This window comes from Pelodiscus sinensis, chromosome 11 (assembly GCF_052426305.1).
Source record: "Pelodiscus sinensis isolate ZL-2025 chromosome 11, ASM5242630v1, whole genome shotgun sequence".
Lineage (NCBI taxonomy): Eukaryota > Metazoa > Chordata > Testudines > Trionychidae > Pelodiscus > Pelodiscus sinensis.
The window spans coordinates 47748314-47764290 of NC_143062.1; the positions used below are offsets into that span (position 1 = coordinate 47748314).

Consider the following 15977-nt stretch of genomic DNA (forward strand, 5'->3'; position numbering starts at 1 on the left):
TGACCTCCTGATGTCTCTTCCAACCCTATCGTCTATGATTCTATGAACTGCTACAATCAGCTAAATCTTATTGACCATAAATGACAGATGGAGCAAACTAATACAGCACTGTTGCAAGCTAGGAACAGCTTGGTGTCAAGGCAGTATAAATATGACTTAGGACCCTCTGCATATACCCGATCTCCCAGAACTGTGCTAGATAGGAGATAAACCATCTTAAGGAACGGAAGCAAAAAACAAATGGAAAGGCAAATGTATAAATAATTAAAAATGGAAATATAGGTTAATATATTTTTCAAGAGAAGACAGGGAAGTCCATTATTAACTATAAAAACCAGAAACACGTAAAAAGAAAAAGATCAGAATAATTCTGAAAAGAATACAGGTAAATCCCCGGTACATCCACATCTTGAATATTGCATCTTGTCATTGGAAAAAATTCAGAAAATAGCAACAAAAGTTATTAGGGGTATGAAACAGCCACCATTTAAGGAGAGATTAATAACACCTGGACTTTTTAGCTTGGAAAAGAGACAACTTGAGGGATATGATAAAGGTCTATAAAATGACTGGTATGGAAAAAGTGAATACAGAGTTAATTATTCTGCCCCATAACACAGGAAATAGAGGTCACCAAATGACATTAATAGCTAGCAGAGTTTAAAACAGATAAAAGAAAGTACTTCTTCATACAAAATGCAGTCAACCTGTGGAACTCCTTGCCAGAGGATGTTGTAAAGTGCAAGACTATATCACAGTTTTTAAAAAGAACTAGGTAAGTTCATGGAGGATAGGTCCATCAATGGCTATGAACCAGAATGTCTTGGAAAGGTGTTTTTTCAGAAGCTTGGAATTGTTAGCCGGGGGATTACCTGTTCTGTTCATTACCTCTGGGGCACCTGGCATTAGTCATTGTCAGAAGGCAGGATACTGGGCTAGATGGACCTTTGGTCTTGACTCAGTATGGCCATTTTTATTTTATGTATTTAGGTTAAATATATATTAGCGATGAAAAATCCTGTTTAATTAGTTAACAGTCTTCCAGCCAAGATAATAAAATTGGCATTGTAGTGTGAGCACAAATATAAAAAGGAGATTCCCTATAGCAAATCAATGAATATTCCTGCTGACCTCACTTATCGTGCTGGCTGACAAAGAGAATAATCTCTAGGCACTAGAAAGGAAATAAATTGATTATGAAGTGGAAAAGGTAACAAAAAAAAATTTAATCTGAAAGCTTCAAAGTTATTTTTAAGACAAACAGAGAAGTGTACAGGCCATCCTCACTATACGTTTTGGGGCCAATTTTATTTAATCTTTTTATTGCTGACCTTGGCACCAAAAGTGGAAGTGTCCTGATCAAATTTGCGGATGACACAAATTTAGGAGGTATTGCCAATTCAGAAAAGGATTGGGATATCATTCAGGAAGATCTGGATGACCTTGTAAATTGGAGTGATAGCAGTAGGATGAAATTTAATACAGTAAACTTCCGATAATCCGGCACCTTTAGGACCCAGGGGGTGTCGGATTATCAGATATGCCGGACTATCGGAAGGGAGAGCTATGAGGGGTCTGGCCCCAGACCTCTCATAGCCCCCCCCCTTCCGATAGTCCGGCTCTGCCCCAGGCGTCCCTGATTCAGCTGCTGCTGGTCAGTTTCAGCAGCGGCTGAATCGGGGACGCCTGCAGCAGAGCAGCTGGAGTGCTGCCAGGTTCATCCGGTAGCGCCGACCCTTGGCGCGGCGAGACCAACCCGGCAGCACCCCAGCTGCTGTTGGGGACGGCTGCAGCAGAGCAGCTGGGGGGCTGCAGGGTTGGTCCCACAGCGCTGAGGTGCGGTGCTGCGGGGACCAACCTGGCAGCACCCCAGCTGCTCTGCCCCGGGCTTCCTGGAGTCAGCCGCTGGTCAGTTTCAGCAGTGGCTGAATCGGGGACACCTGAGGTGTTGCCGGGTTGGTCCCTCAGCCCTGAGGGGCAGCGCTACAGGACCTACCAGGCAGCACTCCAGCTGCTCTGCCCCCAGCTTCCCTGATTCAGCCGCTGGTCAGTTTTAGCAGCAGCTGAATCGGGGAAGCTGGGGTCAGAGCAGCTCCAATGGTCCGGCTGCCCGGAGCACTTCTGGGTTCCTTATGGTGCCGGACCATCAGGAGTGCCGGACCATCAGAGTTTTACTGTAGTCAGAAGTGTAAGGTTATACATTTAGGGATTAATAACAAGAATTTTAGTTATAAGCTGGGGACACATCAGTTGGAAGTAACGGAGGAGGAGAAGGACCTCGGAGTCCTGGTTGATCACAGGATGACTATGAGCCGCCATTGTGATATGGCCATGAAAAAGGCTAATACGGTCTTGGGATGTATTAGGCAAGGTATTTCCAGTATGGATAAGGAGGTGTTAGGGCCGTTATACAAGGCATTGGTGAGACCCCATTTGGAATACTGTGTGCAGTTCTGGTCTCCCATGTTTAAGAAGGATGAATTCAAACTGGAACAGGTACAAAGAAGGGCCACTAGGATGATCCGAGGAATGGAAAACCTGTCTTATGAAAGGAGACTCAAGGAGCTTGGCTTGTTTACCTTAACCAAAAGAAGGCTGAGGGGGGACATGATTGCTCTCTTAAAATATATTGGAGGGATAAATACCAGGGAGGGAGAGGAATTATTTAAGCTTAATACCAATGTGGACACAAGACCAAACGGATATAAGCTGGCTAGTAGGAAATTTAGACTTGAGATTAGATGAAGGTTTCTAACCATTAGAGGAGTGAGGTTCTGGAATGGCCTTCCAAGGGAAGTAGTGGGGGCAAAAGATCTATCTGGCTGCAAGATTAAACTAGATGGCTCTGTCTACATTGGCACCCTTTTCCGGAAAAGGGATGCTAATGAGACAAGTCGGAATTGCAAATGCTGCGGGGGATTTAAATATACCCCACGGTATTTGCATGAACATGGCTGCCGCTTTTTTCTGGCTCGGGGCTTTGCCGGAGAAAAGCGCCAGTCTAGACGAGATCTTGCGGAAAATAAAGCCTTTTCCGGAAGATCCCTTATTCCTCTTAAATTCAGGAATTTAAGGTATAGACCCGCTAAATCAAACTCAGAGGGTGCCCCTGTCAGCTCTGGCACACTTGTTCCTCACAAGGAGTAAAGGAAGCCAATGGGAGCATTTGCTTCTGTCCACCTCCTGCTGTGTGGATGGCATGGAAACACAATTTAAGATATTTCAACTCCAGCTACATAATTAATGTAGCTGGAGTTGCATATCTTAAGTCGACCTTCTGCTGCAGTGTAAATCAAGCCTTATGTATTTAACTTACCTACATCCCAATGAAATTTCCCACCATAGTAAGGTTAAATGGATATATTTGTGTTTTCAGGATAAGGAAACAAGGCTATGTTTACACTGCAGAGGTTTTGTGGAAAAAACTTCACTTACATCCGCCCTGCAATCGCGTTCTTTTGACAAAAAGTCGAAAGAAGAGAGGAGTTTTTCTGACAGCGGTAAACCTCTTTCTATGAGGAAGAAGTCTTTTTCTGAAAGAGCTCTTTTGGGAAAAGGTATGTGTGGACAGCCTCCAGAAAAAAGCACAGATGCCCTGGTGGCCACTCCGTCCATAGTAATCACAACTTAAATGCAAGATAGTGTCTAATCAATGCGGACACTACCTTTCAAAAAATCAGATCACTTTTTCGATGCACTTTTGCTGTGTAGATGTTCTCTTTGAAAGTTTTTCCGGAAGAAATCTTCCAGAAAAGCTTCTTTTGAAAGAAGCTCGCAGTCTAGACGTAGCCCAAGATTTCTATAACTTCAACATTTTAAAGTATTTTTTTCTGTTTTTTTTATTTGTTTGACAGCATTTTGTGCACAGTTACTTTCACAGTTTTTGTGGGTCTTTCATACAGCAACAGGGAAGACTTTTAAAAACAGAAAAAGTTAACTGTGAGACCAAAATTTTATAAGTAAACAAATTTGATGCAGTGACTTACGGTCAAATGTGTTTCCTGTAACTACTTTTAACTAATTAAGAAAATATATATTAGATTTCAAAGTGATATCACCTTAGATAATTCTTATGAACCAAGACAACAGATTTATTTTGTATTATTTCTATTGTTCTGCATTAGCTCAACTCTACACATTAGCATAATCTACAGTCAGGAAATAGAGATAAAAAAATCATTAAATAAATGCAAGTGCCAAAGCACTGTAAGAGTGAAAAAGGAAGTGAAAATATTTACAATAAACCACACAAAAAAAGTCAGATGCATACTTAGTGTTATTTCTTAATATAGTTTTGTTTTACTTTCAGCTCTTACAGGTCAACATTCTGTTTGGTCCTGCCGTGAGGATGGGGACTGGACTCAATGACCTCTCAAGGTCCCTTCCAGTTCTAGTGTTCTAGGATTCTACTTTGTATTAAATAATTAAAGAGGCACAGAACTAGACAGATGGGTATGATTCTACAGACCAACGGTCAGAGCACTCACCTGAGAGGTGGGAAACCCCTGTTCAAATCAGTTCTCCTCATCTGGTAGAGGAGAGGAGAATTGAACTGGACTCTCCCATATTGCAAGTGAATAAATACCATAATCATTAAGCTAAGCTAAAGCTTATAAAGCAATAGCCTCCTCCTCTCCCCAGCCCATTTTCTGCTGAGTTAAGTGTGCTCAGAGCATACCAGACTGGGAGGCCACTGGCGGGATAGGCCTAGCAACACTTGTCTGCACCTAATGTAAGGAGCACTCTTTGGCTTTGGTGGGAGACAGAAGTCTGGGTGCCTACCTGATGCAGAGATATGCATGGCTAGGAGCAGAAATGTAGGTGCTGATAGAGTTTTGGTGCCTATGGAGTTAGATATCAGCTGCACAAGATTTTTCATTATTGCACTGGAGCCTAAATCTGGATTTTAAGTGTTCAAGTCCACTTATGGCTTCATACGTCTTACCCAAAACATTATTATGATTATTAATAAAATAATTGTAATAATAAATTTGACCTAGGTCTTGTATAGCATTTTTCAACAGCAGACCTACACACGTAAGTCATTCCAGTCACTATACCCATGTTTCAATTTCAGTATGTGCACATGTACTGGCAGGGCTGGGACTTAACAGAGAAAATGTGGAGACAGAACATCTTGCGGGTCCCCATTCACTCCAAAGTTCATAAACTGGACTGAGTAAGATGTGATTGGGGGGAGGGGAGAAAGCCACAACCTACAATAGGTCAGCAGTAGAATTAGTTAGTAATAGGCAAGCATAACCCAAAAAGGGAAGTATGCAGATCAGCACCTCTGCTAAAAAATTCCAGCTGGTACAATTCCACTGAAGCCCCAACAGGTATTAAAACCGCTATTTCCCCCTCACCCAAATGGAAACCACACACATGACAACCCAGAACCATTACTCGCTACCTGGAACTTATTTCCCTTTAGATGCAAGGAACTTAGCTTCAGCAGAATAAATAAGGAATGTAATTTACACCACCCTTCACTAGCATAATTTAACTGGCCTTATATGTCCTCTGAGAAAAGCCAAATTACCTTCTGTCAATATACAATGCTTTTTAAATACGGAGTTAACCCATTTGCTATTAACACCGATATAAGAGTGATATTTTAGCAAGCATTTAAGTAGATTCTATCTTTGGCCCTCTCCTCAGAGAAAAGTTAGGGCTTGAGGAGTTTCTATTTTATTTTAGGATTTTATGCTGCTGCCTGTCACCACAGTATTTGAGCATTTTTGTTATAGGAGCAGCAAGAGAGTAAAAGCAACAAAACATGAATCAAGGGGGTCTCATGGTAGGATTTTGCCACAACTCATTTATTTAGGCATAAGTTTGAGTGCTGAGAAGTGAGATGTGCTGGGGGAAAAAAAAGCCACAACCTACAATAGGTCAGCAGCAGAATTAGTAAGAGGCAAGCATAACCCAAAAAGAGAAGTAGAGAGAGATCAGCCCCTCTGCTAAAAAAAAAAAAAATCCAGCTGGTAGAATTCCACTGAAACCCCAACAGGTATTAAAACCGCTATTCCCCCCCTCATGCAAATGGAAGCCACAAACATGACAACCCAGAACCATTACCCGCTACCTTACAATCTGAGAAGTCCAGATACTGCAGCACAGCACGCCTTATCACATTTTAGGAGAATTTTAGGTGCTTCATACGTCTTACCAAAAACATTATTATGATTATTAATAAAATAATTGTAATAATAATAATTTGACCTAAGTCTTATATAGCATTTTTCAACAGCAGACCTCAAGGTGCTTTACTTTTATTTCAAAATATGTTAAGCCAATAAAAATAAAAGATAAAGCCATTTTAAACTAAAAATCATGTTTATTAACATGGGTTCGACATTTTCTTCCTTAACATTCTACAGACAATGGCCTTTATTCCATACTGCTCCCACACTGTCTGGATTTCCCATTGCTGTGCTGCAAATTTTTTTCTAACATTGAGAGTTTCCTTGTACTACTGCTGGGAGATTTTTTTTTAAAGCTTTTATGAAACATTTAAAAGCTGACTCAGAAGTTACACACCGCTCTGATTCAGCTTTCTTAAACTCAGCCGAAGAAGCTGATGCATGATAAGTAACGTGCCGTTCAGATTTCAGAGGCACGAGTAGTAGCTGCAGCGAGGAGTCCTGTGGCACCTTATAGACTAACTGAAGCGTAGGAGCATAAGCTTTCATGGGCAAAGACCCACTTCGTCAGATGCATGTAGTGGAAATTTCCAGAGGCAGGTATAAATATGCAGGCCAGAATCAGGCTGGAGATGAGGAGGTGGATCCAATCAAGGAGGATGAGGCCCACTTCTAGTAGCTGATCTGGAGGTGTGAATTCCAAGAGAGGAGAAGCTGCTTTTGTAGTTAACGAGCCATTCACAGTCTTTGTTTAATCCAGAGTTGATTGTGTCAAACTTGAAGATGAACTGTAGCTCAGCAGTTTCTCTTTGAAGTCTGGTCCTGAAGTTTTATTGCTGCAGGATGGCTACCTTTAGATCTGCAATTGTGTGTCCAGGAAGACTGAAGTGTTCCCCTACAGGTTTTTGTATGTTGCCATCAGATATTAGGAATGGCAACATACAAAAACCTGTAGGGGAACACTTCAGTCTTCCTGGACACACAATTGCAGATCTAAAGGTAGCCATCCTGCAGCAAAAAAACTTCAGGACCAGACTTCAAAGAGAAACTGCTGAGCTACAGTTCATCTTCAAGTTTGACAAAATCAACTCAGGATTAAACAAAGACTGTGAATGGCTCGTTAACTACAAAAGCAGCTTCTCCTCTCTTGGAATTCACACCTCCAGATCAGCCACTAGAAGTGGGCCTCATCCTCCTTGACTGGATCCACCTCGTCATCTCCAGCCTGATTCTGGCCTGCATATTTATACCTGCCTCTGGAAATTTCCACTACATGCATCTGACGAAGTGGGTCTTTGCCCACGAAAGCCTATGCTTCTACACTTCAGTTAGTCTATAAGATGCCACCGGACTCCTCACCGCTTTTGCAGATTCAGACTGATACGGCTACGCCTCTGATACTTGAGTAGTAGCTGCTTTCTGAAGGGGAAACTACTGTTTTACCTGCATAGCTTTTCACAAAATTTCCTCAACTGTACCAACCCTCACTTAATTACGATACTTTAAATGTGACAATCACAACTCCTAGTACACATACTAGATTTAAAATTATCGTTGGACAAAAACATTTACAAACTGCTCAGTGACAGTCAGGCAATAAATATTAAATCCCACTTAAGTTCTCTCTCTACTGGAAACATTTGAGAAAAGCAGATAGCCCTTTCCTTGTGTCTTGAAGGCCACCGAACTCGTAAACTGACAAGCAGGATGAATAAGGCTATGTCTACGCTACAAGACAAGGTAGAAACTTTTATGGTCGAATTCTGGTACCCAATGTTGCAGAGTCAAAAGTCTGTATCCTCACTGCGGGGGAGAATCCAGTATAGTCCTAAGTAGCGCGTCCCCATTAGTGAGCCTTCTGTCAACTCAGAGCGCGATGCACCCTGGGTAGATATCCCACAGTGTCTGTGCTGCTTTGCGTTCTGGATTATGCTGCTGCTGCATGCTGGGACCAAACTGTGCAATGGGTGATTATGGGTTCCTGTTGTCAGCAGCGTTCCATAATGCACTCATCTAGTCCTGTTCTCCTTGCTTGAGATTAACAGGAAGCAGTCTTTTGGTGCCTTTTTGCCCAGGTTGCCCACGCAGATGCCACAGCAGTGCTAGCACGGATCCCGTTTTGCAGCAAGCCATTGCAATGCCAACGTCTGCCTTGGTGCGCCTAATGGCACAGTACTTTGAGAGCGTACGCATGTCGCTCCACCAGGAAGAGGGTGAGAACAAATGCCAATTTAGCATGGAGTCGCTGCTCCTGCAAGCCCTTGCGCTGATGCAAGCGCAGCCACCAGTCAAGCCTGTGGACACAGTGGGACGCCTGTTCTACTGCCACGAGACAAGCAAACTGGTGTCACTGCACTGCAATGGAGACATGGGATGATCAGCAGTGGATGCAAACCTTTCAAATATATAAGACTTCTTTCTTGGAACTTGGCGAAGCTGTACCGGGCAGCCTGGAGCCCAGTAAAGAGCAATTCAACTACAGGGTGAGCAAGTGCAGAATGGCAGTTGAATGTGCTTCTGGATGTTTAAAGGGTAGGTTTAGGAGTCTCCAGACTAGGTTGGATCTCAGCAAACACAACATTCCCTTTGTGGAGTCAGCCTGTTGTATGCTCCACAATCTTTGAGAGAGCAATTGAGAAAGTTATCTGGCAGGGGGGGTTGGGGGGGGTGTTCCTGTCCTAGCACTCTGCCCGCATCTCCTCCAAGAGCATGTTCGCGCAGTCCACTTGCTGCTTGAACATATCCTCCCTTTGTATGTTTTCACCTGCGGATCTGCACCAGGCAGAGATACTGGACCTGGGGGCATACACATTGCAGGAGATACATTGTGTTATGCCTACTCCATATCTGTTAGCATACAGCAAAGATCTCTGTAAAGACAATGGAGATGTGTTCTGTGCAAGGCCAAATTTTTGCTTGAAAGCAGCCACTATACAGCAGGTACAGAGTTCTCAAGGGAGCATCTGTACTCACATGTCTTGGAGGCAGGCAGGCATAGTAAGGGTCCTGCCAAGGCAGGAGAGGATGGCACCTGGCCATGCTGGAGGGGTAGGAAGGTGTCTGGCACACGCTGCCTCCCAGGACAGTGCTACTTTCCTAGCATGCAGGCGCCTGCAGGTGGGGAGGAAGAAGGCAAAGCGGCTCCCCTCTGTGTCTGGCACACTCTGCTTTCCAAGACAGTGCCACTTTTCCAGCCTGCAGGAGTCTGCTTTCCCAGCCCGCAGGGAGGGAGGAAGCATGTCCGGCACATGCAGCTTCCCAGTGAGAGTGCTAATAATTTTCCCTCCTCCTTTATCCAGGTTGCTATGAGAGATATCACTCTTCTCTGAATCACACAGAGCAATCGGGAGCAGATGCTGACTACCTGGGCCTTATGCTGCTGCAAAGCTTTGTGGTTCAATGATGCCTGACCATGTACTGGCGGCTTGGCGTGGGAAGGTGCCCTACCGTGGAGGACGAAATAAGGCTGGCCTCCCCAAAAACCTTCTGAGAAGGATCAAAGAGTTCCTAGCTGAGAGCTTCATTAAGATGTACAAGGAAGATTCCTGCTCTATCTGCTAACACAGTAACAAGCTATTCCAGGCTCCCTGTGCTGTGTGGGCACAGCGCACACAGCACATCACATCCTATAGCCTTATCCCACTTGTAGTAAGAAAAATAGTGAACTCACCAGCAGTGCCTTCCCTGGGGTCGCAGATGGACCGGGAGACATCCTGGGAGGAAGGAACTGGCTCCAGCATGATGAAAAGTTCTGGCTCTCACTGATCACAACTGGCCATTCTCCTCCTCCACATCTTCCCCCTCTGCCACCACGCTGTCATCCACAGTGACGCCAGGAGCATCTGGGCTGGACTCCATGGTCAGACTTGGGTAGCTGGTCGGGTTCCCCCTCCTGAACTGCATCCATCTGCTCATAGAACCAGAATGTGTGCAGTGCTGCACCAGACCATCCGTTTGCCTCCTTTGCCTTTTGGTAGTTCTGCTTCAGCTCCTTGATTTGCTCCTTGATTTTGACACTGCATTGCCCGTGTCCATGTTTAGTTTGCTGGTTTGGAGTTTGGAGAGAATGGATTCCTCTCCCCACACCTTGATGAGGTCCAAGATTTCCTGGACACTCCACATTAAGCTCTTCTGTGCCCGTTGGAGATGGAGCCCACGGGACTTGAAATATTTGAAATCACTGAAGTATTAGAAATGAAGTCACGGCCACGTGTGCTATCGTGTGGCGTGCTGCTTACTCTGAGATGTGCTCGCAATGCTGGCCACACGGGAAATGAAATTCAAACTTTCCCGGGGTTTTTTCTGTTCTCCTGGAGAGCAATAGAGGCACAAGTTCTGGAAGAGAGGTCAGAGCAGGGCACTATGGGATGCCTCCTGGAGGCCAATAATCTTGACTTTCTCCACACTATTGTAAACTCGACCAAACAAGGTTGAGGAGAGCATTATTCCTTGTCGTGAAATCAGGATTAACCAACATCAACTTCCGTGACCCTTAAGGTCGGAGAGACTGGCTTCATAGTATGGACACAATTAAAAAAAACAAAACAACCACCACCATATGTGGCTAAATTCAGTGTAAACTCCTAGTGTAGATCAGGCTTAAACTGCAGAACTGTGGATCCCATGCTGAAAACACATATCTATAAATCAATAACCTTACTAACTAGAGCATGAAGACTGATCACAACTGCCACAGAATCACAAAAGAAAGATTATCTCAAAGATCATGGATGCATAAATCAGTTAGGATTTTACAGGCCACACCAAACATCTTAAAATTCACCCGTAAATCTACTGACAGACAGTTCATATCACGGAACACATATTCAATATACTATTAAGGAAAAATCTCAATAATGGACAGGCATTTTCATTCTATAATGCCAGTCATTTCCAGACAGTTTTAATGCCTAGCCCCATGTAGTCTTCAAAGCAGTAATCTGATTTAGAGAGGACAATGGTGACCATAGTCTCAAATGTCTCAGCTCCTTTGCAAGCACTGTCAGAGATAAGATACTGCAAGTATCCCATAGAAATTCTACCTCTTAGTTCTCCTACTTTTGAAGTATTACCGCTGTTTTATCCAGGTTAACCTGTATCATCTAGTCCCCATCCATACCCTAATCCAGGGCTACTCAATTTTGGAAACCCCAGGGGTCCACAAAGATATTCGCAGCACATGCGGAGAGCCACAACTTGCGTGTGGTTGCATAAACATGCAAATACATGCAAATAGCTTCTTCCACACTGATGGGCATGAATACAGAGCACTTCCCACAATGCCCCGGTACTCCCAGCACCTCCTCCCTGGGGGCTAGAAACGCCAACGCCCTGTATCTGTCTGTTCCAGCCAGCCCATCTGCTTGCATCTTTTAATGTTCACACAGACTAGGAGACACCTTGCCGTTCTGAAGCATGTTCCCAGTGGAGGCCACATTCAAAAGATCCCACTCGCAGGCTGTGGGCTGAACCCTGCGTAAACCCAAATCACCGCAGGCCCCATGTTGAGTAGCCCTTCCCTAATCGGTCAGAGCCTTATTTGACATATATGAACTGAATGTTTTCAGCAGGTAGGATAAAAAGGGCAATTCATCATCTCACGCAGGTCTGTGTGCCCAAACTTGCAGTGACTTAAAGGTTCAACTTTGGCTTGATGAGTATAAATGACCGACCACCTTCAATTTATATGGTAATTAATTTCAAAACTCTGAGAAGCAAAAATATTTAAGAGGACCAACAAACTATATCTGGAAAGATGTGACAGTATTCCTGGGAAAAGATCTGGAAGAAGAAATGACCAACAATGCCATCACTAAATAAATAAGGAATCAGATCCTAAATGTAGGAAAAGTTATTAAAAGAATAGTATTTAATAGCCTACAAAAAAGGGCAAAATAAGTCTATATCCCCCCCCCCCCCCCCACACACACACACTGAATACTGGCAATGTATGGCTTCTGACAGCACAAACTATAAATTAATATTGGGTAAGTGATGTCGCCCTCTATCAAGTACCTCAACCCACCATTAAGATGATAAAGAAAGCGGTATAATCAAAACAAGCTGTTTGTTCCTGAGCTCCAAAGAGACAGGACAGGGAGTTCAAGAAGAACCAGCAGTCAAGATGGGAGTTAAACTGCCCATGATGACAGTCTATCCTATTGTAACAAAGAAGGATCTTTCCGTTCATGTAGTTGTTGTGGGGGGCATAGAAGAACAGAATGAGCCATCATTACAGGAGGATTAGTGGCAAGATCACATTTCCAGCAAAAGTGCAGGTAATATTTGAGGATACCATGCAGAGCTTCCAGAACTGTGTAGGATGTGCATTATTGTCTGAAAATGGACATTTTAAAAGCATGATATTAAGTACAATTTTTATCAGTCATAGTAGTACAGACAAACTAAAACCCTGACTTCTACATGGTTAATTGGATTATTATTTTTTATTAGCAGTAGTGTAGTAGTGCTAAGTTTTGTACCCTTTCCCTCACTTTCCCCCCTATTCTGTACAAATATCTTATTGTGAGGCCTGCAAAAATGCTGAAGTCCCTATAAGCAAATCTACTGCATCTATACAGTTCTTCCTAATAAATGGTGGACTGCTAAGTATGTACCCCAGGGAAACAGACATAAATTAATGACTATTTTGGTATGAAAGATTTTATTCTGTTTATTAAGAATTCTCTGTAACAGATGGCTAATCACTACTATAAATTGTGGTCTTTAAGGGTCTAGACTACATGACTCCGTTGACGGAGCCACGTAAAGTAGTTTACTCGACAGTCAATGAAGCAGGGATTTAAATAATCCCCGCTTCATTAAAATAAAAATGGCCGCCGCACCGTGAAGGCAATCAGCTGATCCGGCACAGCGCGGCAGTGTAGACGCGGCACGGTCGATAAGGGAAGCCTTTGTTGACCGCTCCAGCATGCCTCATTTTGGAGGCATACCGGAGCGGTCAACAAATGCTTCCCTTATTGACCGTGCCACGTCTAGACTGCAGCACTGTGCCGGATCAGCTGATTGCCTGCATGGTGCGGTGGCCATTTTTGTTTTAATAAAGCAGGGAGTACTTAAATCCCCGCTTCATTGACTATGTCGAGTAAACTACTTTACGTGACTCCGTCGATGGAGCCATGTAGTCTAGATGCACCTTATGATGTGAAAATTCCAATGAACAGAGCTTTTGGTTCCATTAGTATCTGTGTTCAGCTAATACTAATACACTATTGAAAAGGGCAGGAAAGACTAATACTAGGATAGCGTCTAATTCTGTAGGGGGTTTCTTTTGTGCATATGTCTTTTATGGCCATAAATTGTGTTGTTAGAGCTACTTTACCTGTTTTGCAGGATTTTTAAAGTTTGTTAGCTTTATCTTTATTTTTGAAGTGTTTTTCCCTTGAAGAATTTACACTTATTACACCTGCGGTACCTACTTTTCTTAGTCCACGATCACATAAAATCATGTGTTATGTATTTCAATTAATGCTAAAAACAGTCAATAATAATGCACAAGAGCAGAAGCGTTCAAAATATTTTTGTTCTTGATTTCAAAAGAAACTGTGTGAGGCTTTCATATCTCATAATATCAAAAGACTTTATATTACATCAGTGACTAGGGAGGATTTTAAAATTGTATCTGATTTTTAAATCTGCAGAATTACATAACTTGCAATCAATTAATTAGATTTTCCAAAGTAAAGGAGAATCATACCTGAAATGATTAATGGGGAATCATAACTGAATTTGTGTGATTCTAGTTGTGTTCTACAACAATATGTTCCTGCCCTATTAATGTTTGATATTTTTATCAATAAGCTGGAAGAAAATACGTCCTCTGCAAATTCTACGGCAAAGATAAACAATTGTGGAGTAATAATGATAAGGACAAAGAGTGATCTGGATCGCACGGTAAATAGGGCTCATTCAAATAACATGCATTTTAATACAACCAAAATTAAAAATTATAAACATAGTAACAAAGAATAGTTGTCACACTTGCAGGATGAAGGACTCTAATCTGGAAAGCAGAGATTCTAATAAGATATCCTGGTGGATAACCAAGTGAACATGAGTTCCCCGGCTAAGGCTGTGACTAAAAAGGGCAATGAAATCTTTAGATGTATAAAATGGGAAATATCAAGTAGAAGTAGAGATATGGTATTGTCTCTGCATATAATATTGGTGAGATCATTACGCTTTCCGGTTCAAGTGTCTTCTTCATTTCCTAAAAAGATGCTGGAAAATTGAAAATGGTTCAGAAAAGAGCTACAAGAATGATACGAGTTTTGAAATCCTGCCTTTCAGAGACCCAGAAACTCAATCTTTCTCTTATCAAACAAGGTTTAGAAGGGACTTGATCACAGTTTAAAAGTACATGGAGAGGAGATTTCATTTAGCTGTAGGTTCTTTAATCTATCAGACATGGTCCAATGGATAAAAGCTGAAACTAAACAAGTTCAGACTGGGAAAAGGTGCAATTTTTTTAATAGTGAGGATAATTAATCTTTAGTACAACTTACCAAGGAATGTAGTAGATTTCCATCACTTGAAGTCTATCAGACTGGATATCTTTCTAAAAGACATACTCTAGTTCAACCAGAAGATAGGAACCTGAGACAGGAATCATTTGGCCTGTGTTATTCAGGAGATCAGATTAGATCATCATAATGCTCACTTCTAGCCTTAAAATCTATGAAGTGTTAAATTGCATTTAAAATCCTGTAATTTTATCAAACAAAAGCCATTGATAAGAAGACAGAAGTACAGGCATTTTCCTTTAAATCAAAGTGCTGTTAATTCAAGCATGAGTCAACGACAGAGATCAGTGGAACCATTCTAGAACCCTGAAATGTTCTATAATCAGTGACACATGAAGACATGAGTCACACGAACATCATTAAACAACATGAACTACTCATCTGGACTACTGGATTCTAAATGAACTTTAACCATTAAATAAAAGTATGTAGATAATACTGTGGAGTTCAGTGTAAACACCTGATCAATGGACAGTGGTAATCAAAAACCAAAAAGTCTTAGAGTGGATGAAGAAAGTGATAAAAATAATATAAAATAATATGTCATTATATAAATTAATTGTGGTTTTTCGGCTGCAATATAATATTCAACTCTGGCCTAAAAGGACATTGCAGAAAAAGAGAGAGTCCAGAGAAAAGAAATTATTAGACATGAAGGAAGATTTAAAATGTTCAAGACAATATAGTTTACAGAGCAAATGAAGAAAAGGTGATTAGATAGAGGTATGTAAAATAATGAACTGTTAAAAGTGCCTGCTTAAACTTCTCTAATCTATCATTTCTTATAATACTAGAAGATCTGGATGATAGGTGCTTTAAAAAAGCAGACTAGAGGCATCCAATGAAATTAAATGGCAACAAATGCAAAACTGAAAAAAGGAAATGACTTATTTAAACCATACAAAATTAACTGGTGAACTCACTGGCATGAAGTATTATTGAGGCCAAGAGCTAGCCCAATTTAACAAAGAATTAGACACTCATATGAATAATAAAACTATTGAGAGTTACATACTATCATATAGTCTCAGTTAATCTGTAACTGAAAAAATTTAGCAAACAAATGGTCTGGTAGCACTTTATAGAGTAACAAAACATGTAGATGGTATCATGAGCTTTCGTGGGCACAGCCCGCTTTTTCAGAGGAAAGCTCATGATACCATCTACATGTTTTGTTAGTCTATAAAGTGCTACCAGACCATTTGCTTGCTGTTTTTTTTCCTGTAACAGACTAACTCAGCTACCCCCTGAAGCTCCTGAAAAAAATTAAAAAACAATGAATGGTCCT

General features: G+C 41.9%; 1 protein-coding gene across 11 annotated transcripts in view; it reads right to left on the reverse strand.

Moving 5' to 3' along the window:
- ATXN7 (ataxin 7) overlaps nt 1-15977 on the reverse strand; it is a 179769-nt gene that overhangs the window by 161682 nt on the left and 2110 nt on the right. For 6 of the 11 annotated variants that reach the window (XM_089781273.1, XM_089781271.1, XM_089781272.1 and 3 more), the window contains exon 2: nt 14672-14762. The exons of 3 other annotated variants lie outside the window; for them this stretch is intronic. The gene's annotated coding sequence lies outside the window, so the exon portion shown is untranslated. Of the gene's footprint in view, nt 1-9816; nt 12887-14671; nt 14763-15977 lie in introns of those variants that run through there. 2 more of the 11 variants (XM_075938496.2, XM_089781270.1) reach the window with 1 other exon arrangement.